The sequence below is a fragment of the Propithecus coquereli genome, unplaced genomic scaffold (assembly GCF_000956105.1).
Source record: "Propithecus coquereli isolate 6110/MARCELLA unplaced genomic scaffold, Pcoq_1.0 Scaffold105, whole genome shotgun sequence".
NCBI lineage: Eukaryota > Metazoa > Chordata > Mammalia > Primates > Indriidae > Propithecus > Propithecus coquereli.
Window position 1 is genome coordinate 2649882 of NW_012134414.1, and position 10862 is coordinate 2660743.

General features: G+C 33.6%; 1 protein-coding gene across 2 annotated transcripts in view; it reads right to left on the reverse strand.

Annotated features, from left to right (window-relative positions):
• BBX (bobby sox homolog (Drosophila)) overlaps nucleotides 1-8850 on the reverse strand; it is a 176627-nt gene extending 167777 nt beyond the window's left edge. For both annotated transcript variants that reach the window (XM_012646088.1, XM_012646092.1), the window contains exon 1: nucleotides 8773-8850. The gene's annotated coding sequence lies outside the window, so the exon portion shown is untranslated. The remainder of the gene's footprint in view (nucleotides 1-8772) is intronic.
• Between the last annotated feature and the right edge of the window lie 2012 nt (nucleotides 8851-10862).

A 10862-nucleotide genomic window follows, 5' to 3' on the forward strand; every position in this document is an offset into this window, starting at 1 on the left:
AATTCACTGAATGACAGCTGTCTTATCTCCTAATATTTTCTTATGTTTGGGCTTTAGTAAAATTACCAAATTAACGGAAGTGCAATTAAAATAAAATCAAACTTCTAAAAAAAAATCAAACTTCTATCCTTATGATTGTAGTATAGAAAATATTTTAAGATACCTAACAATATTAAGAGTAAACGTTATTGATTTTTTTCTTAATGATTTAGAGCAAGTCTATCTTGTATTTAACAAAGGCTTTCTCAATATAATAAAGATGTGTAATTTGAGGCTGAACATTTCCCTTGTTGTGGAGACAATAGCAGGCTTGACATTAAATTTCAACGAACAGTTAAGACGCAAAAAAGTCATAGCTCATTCTAAGAACAAACACATTCTCTTAACAGTTCTTGCCATGTCCTGGGTTGGCATTATACACTCCAGCACTTTTAATCCTCTTAACAACTCTTAACATGGTCTGTATTTGCCCCATTTCACCAAAGAAGCTAAGTAACTGTCCCACAGCCCAATAACAGTAAACAGCTGAGTTTGGTTTAGTCTTGTGTCCATCTGACTCCACAGCCCATGCCTCTAAAAGATGGCCCTACAGCTTTAAAAAAAAAAAAAAAAGTGATACATTTAAATCCAGCTCCTACAAGGAAACCCTCAAATTTCCATCTATCTATATTAATCTGCAGGAAGCAACAGCAAGCATTATGCGCTTGACAATCTAGAGGTAAGAATAAGGGTATTTATAAGCTTTTGGAAGTAAAAGTTCTAAAATGTTTTTTCAGGAGCACGTTATAAACTCCAATGTATAAAATATTTTATCACAATGGAAATAATTGGTTAAAAATTTTATGGTTTTGCTGATTAAGGAAATATTCATAAAAAGAGGCACGACTGGGACACCTTTGCTATTGATAAGATATATTATAATAGCCTTATTTAGAAAGATTTATGTTCTCTAAAAAGTGAAACTCTAAGTGAATAATAAAGACAACACCCATCATTTTAACAGGAACAACTAAACTTTCAAACTGGAAAACTTTATCACATTGATTTAAATGTTCACTCCACTAAATGAATTGAAAGATGATCGGTATGCTTCCATCCTTCAAAGGGCCCAACAAAATGATTGCTATAAAAAGAGGTTTGGTATTTAAGGGGATTGACAGAAGCTGCTGATCTCAAACTTTTCTCTATTGATTCTTTTGTAATACACCTATTTGATGATTTGGTAACTCTAACAATGCTGAAAACACAGCGGTATTTAAAAACTATACTGAGGGCATGGAAAGAGTTTCATGGATATGTGCAACCAAGCAGGGCCTCAATGGATAGAAGGGTATACTCTACTCTGCATATGGATATACCTCTCATTTTGTAGGTTTTACTGTCTCTATTATTTGGCAATTCTTCAATGTAGTTAGTGTGGCGCAACTCAGGACAGCGCTCACCACATAAATGGTAGCTAGGTCCTGTTTAGAAGCTAAGCTAGTTCCTCCACATCTCGCGGGCTCTCTCAAGAAATCTGTGCACTCCTTAAAACATTGCCTAAAGTGGAATGGTTCTGCCTTGAGGAGACTTTTGGTAATAAAGGAGCTTATGGTAAATGTTAAGGAACACTGAAACAATTATGTAATTCATCTGTTTTTTAAGAATAGTAATATAGCCATAGCAGAGGTAGAACAACTGCCAATTAAGCTAAGCAGGTTATAAAAATCAATACAAAACCAAAACACAACATTTTTATCTATCACCTTCATAGATCCATTTGAATACAGAAATATCCTAAAAATATTCCCCAGAATAAAACACCTAAAAGTAGACTTTAGTCAACCTTCTGGTACGTATCAACTGAAGCCAGGTACCATATTACGTCTCTTAAAGCCCAGCGGAACCAATTTGCCTACCTTAAATCTCACAACCTTCATTCACGTGTGCTCCACTCACAGAGTCACCGCTGGTGAAGTGTTAAGAGAAGCACTTGTTAGAAGACTAACAAGACTAACATTTGACTAACATTTCCTGATTCTATGTACACTAAAAGCAAGGCAAGAAGTACCCAGAAATTTTTTGCTGCTCATTTGAAGTTCTCAGGCCAGCTAACATTTACTGATTATAGGACTAACTGCAAACCTCTCTCCCTGAACTCAGTCTAGGAAAAATAATTATCTCCATATAGACCAGAAGATGTTTATTAACACCAAGTTCAGCAGAATTAATGAAACATAAATGCCTGTAATGCTGATTCATCATATGTTTATCGAGCGACTAGGTTTTGGGAATACAGCGATGCATAAAATAAGACTTTCTAGTGTAAACTTCAGTCCCTTCGCATCCTAAGGAGGTTTTATGAAAGAACAACATGTATATACACATATATACATTTATGTGTGTGTATACACAGAATATACAGTAAATGCAGCACATTATGTATTTTACACTAAACTGCATGAAAATTCTGAGAAAAAAATGTTATGAGCAATTCTACCCCTATTATGTTCATTTATTTTCCTGGGGAAACACACTTCTCTATAACAGAGATTAGAGGAAATATATACAGACTTCAATATAAAAATACTTAACTATCCAACACCTTTCAGAGTAGCATTAAATGCATGAAGTCATACCTGAATATATTTATACTATCCTTAACTAGTGGATTTCACAATTAGTAGATTGATCCTACAGTTGAGAAGAAATACACTGCTTAAATTCATCAGATACAAAGTTTTTGAGTTTGAGTCATTTTACAAATAGCTTTTGGGGAAGACTATAATCAAAAGCGAACAAAACAGTTAAAATACCTTTCAATCAACTAAACCGACATCCACAAAATTATATCACTACTCAATAGCTTATCACTTAGTCTATAAACACACAGAGGTGAATGGAAAAATTTTATAAATATATTTAAAATTATTTTTGCACAAAAGCTTTTAAGTCTCAAAAGTTTGTTTCCTTTTGATTATATTTTTAGTTTTAGACAGATACCAAATCGCCAGAAACTGAAAATTATTCCAGTAACAGAGAACACACACATACACATACAATTGTCCAAAGATAAAACAAAGACAGTAAATTTGAGCCTACATCAATATCCAACCAATAAATGCACTATTTGTCATCATTAATCCCAAGAACCCTTCAACTAACTTATTCAATAGAAAAAGTATACTGCTTACTGTATAGCCGAAACAAGTATTACACAGACATTCTAAACTGAATGCATTTAGAGTATCACTTGAAAAATTCAAACCACAATTACCTAACTTAAGAGCTGATACCAGAGGAAAGAAGGGAAAAAGGAGGGAGGGGGAGAAGTTAGGTAAAAAGAGAGGACAATAGTTAGTTATATCAGATTTTAGGAATTCTTAACTTCTGCTGGCGTTATTTCAAATACAAAATCTTTTTTTTTTTCTGTTTACCAAAATCTTAAATATGTCATGTCCCTGTTTGAATTCTCAACTGACTCATAAAAAGAATATTGCCTTAAAAAAAAATGTGATTTGGCTTGATATAGTAAACAGAAACAGATATAACCCAAAAGAGTAATTGTCTTGTTCCTCAATAGAATTTTCAAATACATTCTATTCCTAGATAACAACGAATACATATGGAAGTCAATTTTTACAATGATGTAATTCCCCCATTATATAAATCACTCTGATTTTGAAGTTCTTAGACTTGATCCCTTCACTTATAAGAATCTTATTTTCATGCAGTGACTTCAAAGTGGAAGAAATACGAATTCAGTAATTTCAAATGTCTCCCACCTCAAAGGTATCAAAGATATTTTTAGAATCTTAGAAGACAATAAACCAGATTTCCTGATTATAGATTACGTAACATAGAAAGTATTTTTTAACACTTTCGCTTCACCGTTTGATGTAGAAAAACTACTTCTGTTATTAACAGAATAGTGTTTGCCCAAAATTCATATGTTGAAGGCCCAACCCCTACTGTAACACGATAGGGCCTGTGAAGAGGTAATAAAGTTTAAGAGCAGTCACACGGGTGGGGCCCAAATCCCACAGAACTGGTGTACTTATGAGGAAGAGCACCAGAGCTTGCTCGCTCTCTGCACACACAGAGGAAAAGCCATGTGAGGACACAGCAAGAAGACAGCTATGTACAAGCCAGGGAGAGAGCTCTCACCAGAAACCAAATTTGCCAGCACCTTAATCATGGATTTCTAGCCTCCAGAACTAGGAACTTAAAAATAAATGTTCGGCTTAAGCCACCCAGTTTGTGGTATTTTGTTATGGCAGCCCAAGAAGAGTAATACAACCCCTAAAGATTTTTGAGGTAGTTTTGCTCTACCAACAATCCATCCGAATGAGTAAGTAAAAGCCATTGAAAAGAGAAGAGCTTGGAACAATTTGATAATTCACCTCCCCAAAATAATTTTTATATACCTGTGCTATTTTAAGTTAAACAAATGAAAGTCATTTTAGAAAACAGCATTAGGCTTTGAATTATAAAAGATATTACTATGTTGTACTTGATTCTGAGAGTACCAGGGGACAATGTCAATAGAGAAACTCTCTAAGGAATCTAAATTGTTTAAACCTTCATTGGAGAACAGTCACATAAAGATCTTGAAATAAAAATGCCCACTCCTTCTGAAACCAAATAGCATTTGCTCCACTGGGTGAAGAAAATTTCAGTGATACTATCTCCTGTTCTTGTACCTTCCCTCAAGATTATTTAAGATTTTATTTTCTTGCAACTTGATGCCGACTGATCTCATTTACTATTCAGAGTGAAGGCCATACACTATATCCACTCTTGGTCATCACTCCGGCCTTGGCACTTCTAAATTCTCAGCGGCAAGAAGTGAATTACTGGATCATGGAGTAGCTAACATTTCTACAGGAATCACCCTTTCTCTCAGTGGTAATGATAAAGCCACTTTCAATTTCCCATAGAACTACAGAAGAATGCATAGGTTCTTATGCATTTAGGACAATTTTTTTTTTTTAAACCCTTGGGGGTGTGTACGTGTGTTTACATATAAATACATAAACACATTTTAGATGCATATACACTGTCAGATGTCAATCAGAGGTATTTTATAGGGTACCAAAGATTCTTGAACTTTTATCACATTTTTCTTTTTCTTTTTTTAAATACCATTTCTTAAGTGCTATGTGCCAGACACTATATCAAGCACTTGACAGAATTACTTTATTTAATTCTTACACTCCTAAAAGGTAGAGATCATTATCCTCATACTAAAATGATAAAACAAAGTTTCAGAGAGGTCAAATAATCACCCAAATTCTTTCATTTAAAAAGTGTCAGCTGGGTGTGGTGCCTTATGCCTATAATCCTAGCAGTTTGGGAGGCTGAGGCCAGGGAATCAGTTGAGCCCAGAAGTTCAAGGCTAGCCTGGGCAATAGTGAGACCCCGTCTCTACAAAAAATTTTAAAAAACAACAAAATCTTAGCTAGGTGTGCTATTTGAGAGGCTGAGGCAGGAGGATCCCTTAAGCCCAGGAGTTTGAGGTTGCAGTGAGTTATGTTGAAGCTACTGCACTCTAGTCCAAGCAACAGAGTGAGACCCTGTCTCCAAAAAAAAAGGAAAACCAACCAACAAACAAACAAAAAAAACAACTGCTCAAACTAGGATTTCTCTGAATCCAAAACCCAGGCTTTGCCATACTGTTTTGCCTTCTAACCTTACATTACGTATTTAAAAAAAAAAAAAAAAAAAAAAAACAGAGATGTCTAAGCATGTTCCTTTCCCCCAGTCTTAAGGAACTATAAACTATCAAAGCATTGTTTATATACTTCTAGATCTCTATATAATCTTAATCCACTCAGGTCTGGTAGCAATGTTTTTTTAATACTTGTGAGATTAATCAAATTAATATTGGCTGAGGAGTTCCAGGTGCCAGCAATTTTCTAGAAGACTTAGGAGACAATAATGCAAAAATCACAGCATGGTGAATATGACCTTAGGTGGAGTATCTCAGAAAACTCCTGGAATACAATTGTTAAGCTCCCTACAGTGTCTGCATTCATTATCTCTAGAATGATTCTTGAAATTAAACTTAAGTAGACAAAGGGATTTGGCTACCATTATATCCAGTAAAATTATCATATTACTACTGGAATAAGCAAAGCACCCATTTCCTTATTCTCTTCCTATATCAAATTAAATAATATCTGTCACAGCTCTGTAACCTATTGTACATAGGTAAGAAATTATTATGAGTATCATATTTCCCTTTGTTACTCTGTATGCAAATTGCAGAGGGTCCAGTCTGCAGTAATTTTAATTCGTTTAAAAACTACTTCTACTTCCAAAACAATAATGTAAATCTGTAATCTATATTAGAAACTTCCTAAATGTTAGAAAAGTTCTAAGGTTCAAAACATCAAGAAAGTCTTGAATTCTATCAATTCCTCATTCCTTAAAACTTGTCACATACAGTGTTCCATATAACAACAAAAGGATTCATGGTCAAATAATTTTATATGTTAAACAGATTCATTCACTGCAGAACTTCCTGGAATCTTTAATATATTATGTGCACTCTGACTCTGTAAAAAAGCTACAGATGGTATTTTGCAAATATTGTAGTTAAAATATGCACTGTCCCTCCCTATCGAACTTTCCCTACCCTGCTCCTCTTACAAGGCCCCCCGCCCATGACATAGGCTTGACTGTGTGACATGCTTTGGCCAATGAAATATGAGCGGTAGTGACATGTGCTACTTCCAAGCAGCCATGTCAACAGCCACGGTTCCATCACTCCTTTCTCCTTCTGCCATAAGACTTGTACATCCCAGAAAGCTTGCTCCTTCAGCTTTGGTCCAGGAATGAAGAGGACATGGAATAGAGTAGCATCAGACTCATCAGGGACATGAACATAAATGAGAAATAAACTTTAATTGCCATAAACCACTAAGATTTGGGGACTCTCTTGATACTGAAATGTAACTTTGCCTAAGCTAACTGATACATTTCCCAGATTTATTGAACCCTGGTATCCTTTTGCCAAGTAACATCTTCCAGGATTTGTTTCCTAAATTACTTCTGGTTTTGTAGGGCAACTTTTCTATCTCTTAGTTAATACTATATTCAAGATGAGTATGTATGTAAGCCAGAATTATGTAGTCTCAACCATCTTCAATTAAGCTTTCATCTTAAATTCTATCATCCATTTTAATTTCTGTCCATTTCTGCCTATAGTCAAAATATATTTTCCTGCAATAATCTGATTAGCACTCAGAAATCATAGATCAGATGGCTACTTAGTGAAGACTGACATACTAATGCTGGTTCAAGAATTAATTTTTTTGAACAGGTCAGATAAAGTATCCTGCTTTACTTTCTATATATATGTATTCATATGTAGCAAATTCAGAATACTGCCACAAACTTAATTATCTTTAAACCTCACAATAATTAACTCTCAATTAGCAATTGAGAACATATTTGAAATTTCAGTATCGATTTTTGAATATTCCATAGTCTATTCTGCTGACTCAGTAAAACCATAATTAACTGTACTCTGACCGGCATTCTTAAATCCAGAATTTATATTTGTAACAAATACACCTTAAAGAGCAGCACAGCGAAGAGTAAAAACGATAACTAAATCCCAATCTTCTCATTGGCATTAAGACTTTCTTGATGTTTAAATATCTTATAGTAAATACACATTCAAGTAAATTGCATACATTTTACTATGTGTACAATTCTTAACAATGACATTCAGGAGAATGGTTTAGAGGCCTTATATTTATGCTCACATCATAAAAGCCACGTTCAGTCATATATTAACTAAAAGAAGAATGTAGATGTAGATATTCTATACAGATTTAATAAGATAAGAAACACACTTTAAAACAGGAAAGATTTCAGATTAATTTTTAATCTGAGAAGTAAAATTTTTCTTTCTAAAATTTTACTTTCAATTTTTAATTGAAAGTACAATTAAAGAATAAGTTCCTTTCCTGAAAATTGCAACTGAATAATATGTACCATATTTGCTCAATTTTAATTCACACCAAATTTCTCAGTCTTATGATTCTCAGATTGGGAAATTCTACACATTTAAGTAACCATTATTAAAACTAATTTTAAAATGTTATTGCCATATTTTAAAAGTTTTTTAAAAATTTCTAAAAGAACAGCCTTGAAAATAACTTCCACACAAAAGAAGAGTCACAGTATCTGTGAGTTTCGGAGTTTGATATTAATTTGTCATATATATATATATATATTTTTTAAAATCTCAACTTTTTCTTCATTGTGTGATTTTCATATTTAAAGTGATTTCACAATGCGGTTACACACATCTCTATTATTTTTAAAAGGTAAGAAAGATTTCATAATGCTTTGATACTGATTTGTTTTTCAATTAAAGCCAACAGAAATATAAAAAATAGCTTTTGGGGAATAGAACAATTTCATATTTATTTAGGTATATTACGCAACCTCTAAGTATCTAGGACTTGCAACAGATGTTTCCCAATGACATACTACTGTGGAGAAACAAATCAGAGATATTAAAACAGTTAATTTTTTAAAATTCATGATTTTAAAAGAAAATTTAACTTACTTGATAATGGAGATTAACATGTCACTTTAAAAAAATTATAAAATTGACAAGAAAAAATATATTATGGTCACACTTCCTTGATCAATATGGAAGGTGAATCCATTAGATGGGAAAAAGTTGAGACTAGCTTGGATACCACATAGTTCTTGACTATCCCACTGCTTCCAAGGTAAGTAAGTAAGATGCACCTTCAGTGCAGCTCTTACCAATCAAATCAAGACTTTCCATTGTGAGTTCAATGGAACATCAGAACTTCCAGCTTCTGTGATGTAGCAGGATTCTGTGAAAGACCCATAGAAAAGCAGTTAAATTGGTGAGTCAGGTAGGCCTTTCAAACAAGGCTAACATTCTCCTTTAGCAAAATAACCCCTGAATAAAATGAATTAACAGCCAAACAATCAAAATCAGGCAAACATCCCTATGCTAATACTATTTAGAGAAAGTGGCCCTTAGGCATGTATTGTCAACTTTATTTTAACAAAAAGATAGCCTCTAAAATTATTCAACAGGGATTCTGAGACTAAGGATCATAGACTAAGAATTAACTACAGGAAATGACTTCTTCGCCTTTTGGCTAAAATCAAGTGCGGAATTACAAGCAAATCCCAGGTGAAAACATGGGGTTAAACTGATATCCTGACTAAACTCAAGTTATTTTAAATGACTCAAGTTATTTTAAATGGCCTGATTCAACTAGATAAACTATGATTCAGATATTAATATCTTATGATTTATCTTTTAAATGTTTAGAAGATAATGAATGAAGCAGGATAATAGAAAAGAACAAACAAGAAAGCAGCTTGGGGTGAGGAGGTAACAAAAAATTATTTTCTAACAAGGCATGAAGTAAATATAAGAAAAGATCAAAAGCAGCAAAAGGGTGTAGGCACAAATTAATGGAACATTTCACATTAATAACACTGCAAATATAGATATATTCTGATTAAATCACATCATTTTTAAGAATTAAAAAGCTATTTCATTTTCTTTGTGAGATATATTAAGTTTCTAGGTTGCTTCAGTGGTAAAACTAAGTGCACACTCAACTAAGAGAGACAATTTCCTGCCCCCAGCAGATTATGACAATATATTTCTTTACAATCTGTAAGCTACATACACTGTAGAAACTGGATATCACTTATTGGCTTATGGCTCTATCAATGCTATCAGTAATTTTACGGCTTGGCTGAAGTTTTTTTTTTCTAATCAGCCCTTGATATGGAAGAACTGGCTCTTCACATTAAATATCAAAAATGTGTAATGATTCATCTGAGTAATCCTATCTAGAATTAGATGATTCAGTTGTCACCCAGTGCTATTAATGAAAACAAAAGCTGGAAAGAATGAATAAAATATTAAATGGTCTCATGTGGCTTCACACAAGATACTACTCATTCATCCGTATTTTTGAAAACAAGGATATGGATCAAAGAGTAAATGCAGATCTTTGAAGCAAACTACAAAGAACACATATAAATACTTTTAAATTAAATGCCTACGCATTCACTCCATTTTATGAAGGAAGCATGCAATTCCAAATACTGATGTAAAATAAATAGTATAAAAGTCTGTTCTTAATTATCATAATATAGGCAACTAATATTAAAAATATTCTTTTAAGAAAATCTCGGCCTGGCACGGTGGCTCATGCCTGTAATCCCAGCACTCTGGGAGGCCAAGGCAGGAGGATTGCTTGAGCTCATGAGTTCGAGACCAGCCTGAGCAAGAGCAAGACCCCATCTCTACTATAAATAGAAAGAAATTAGCCAAACAACTAAAAATAGAAAAAATTAGCTGGGCACAGTGGCACATGCCTGTAGTCCCAGCTACCAGGGAGGCTGAGGCAGGAGGATTGCTTGAGCCCAGAAGTTTGAGGTTGCTGCAAACTAGGCTGACACCACGGCACTCTAGCCCAAGCAAGAGAGTGAGACTCTGTCCCCCCCCCAAAAAAAAAAAAAGAAAATCTCATATACTATCTCATATTTACATATTTTTTCTTCACATAAATCCATAAAAGTATACAGAATCATTAAAATGTTGTAAAATAAATGAGTGAAAATCATGATGTAAATAACTATAAATAAAAATGCCAAGTAAATAAATTAATATAATTTGTACTGCCAAAATTGGGAAAGGAAGATCTACCATTAATTTTGATGGTATGCATTTAATTTTTAATTTGGTTTAAAGATTTGTTTATCTTTAAGAAGTGAGCCCAAGCTATCTGAGAAATAAAATATTCTATTATATCCCATATACAGAAGTTCCTCCAGGAGCTTAAAGATAAACTCTTACT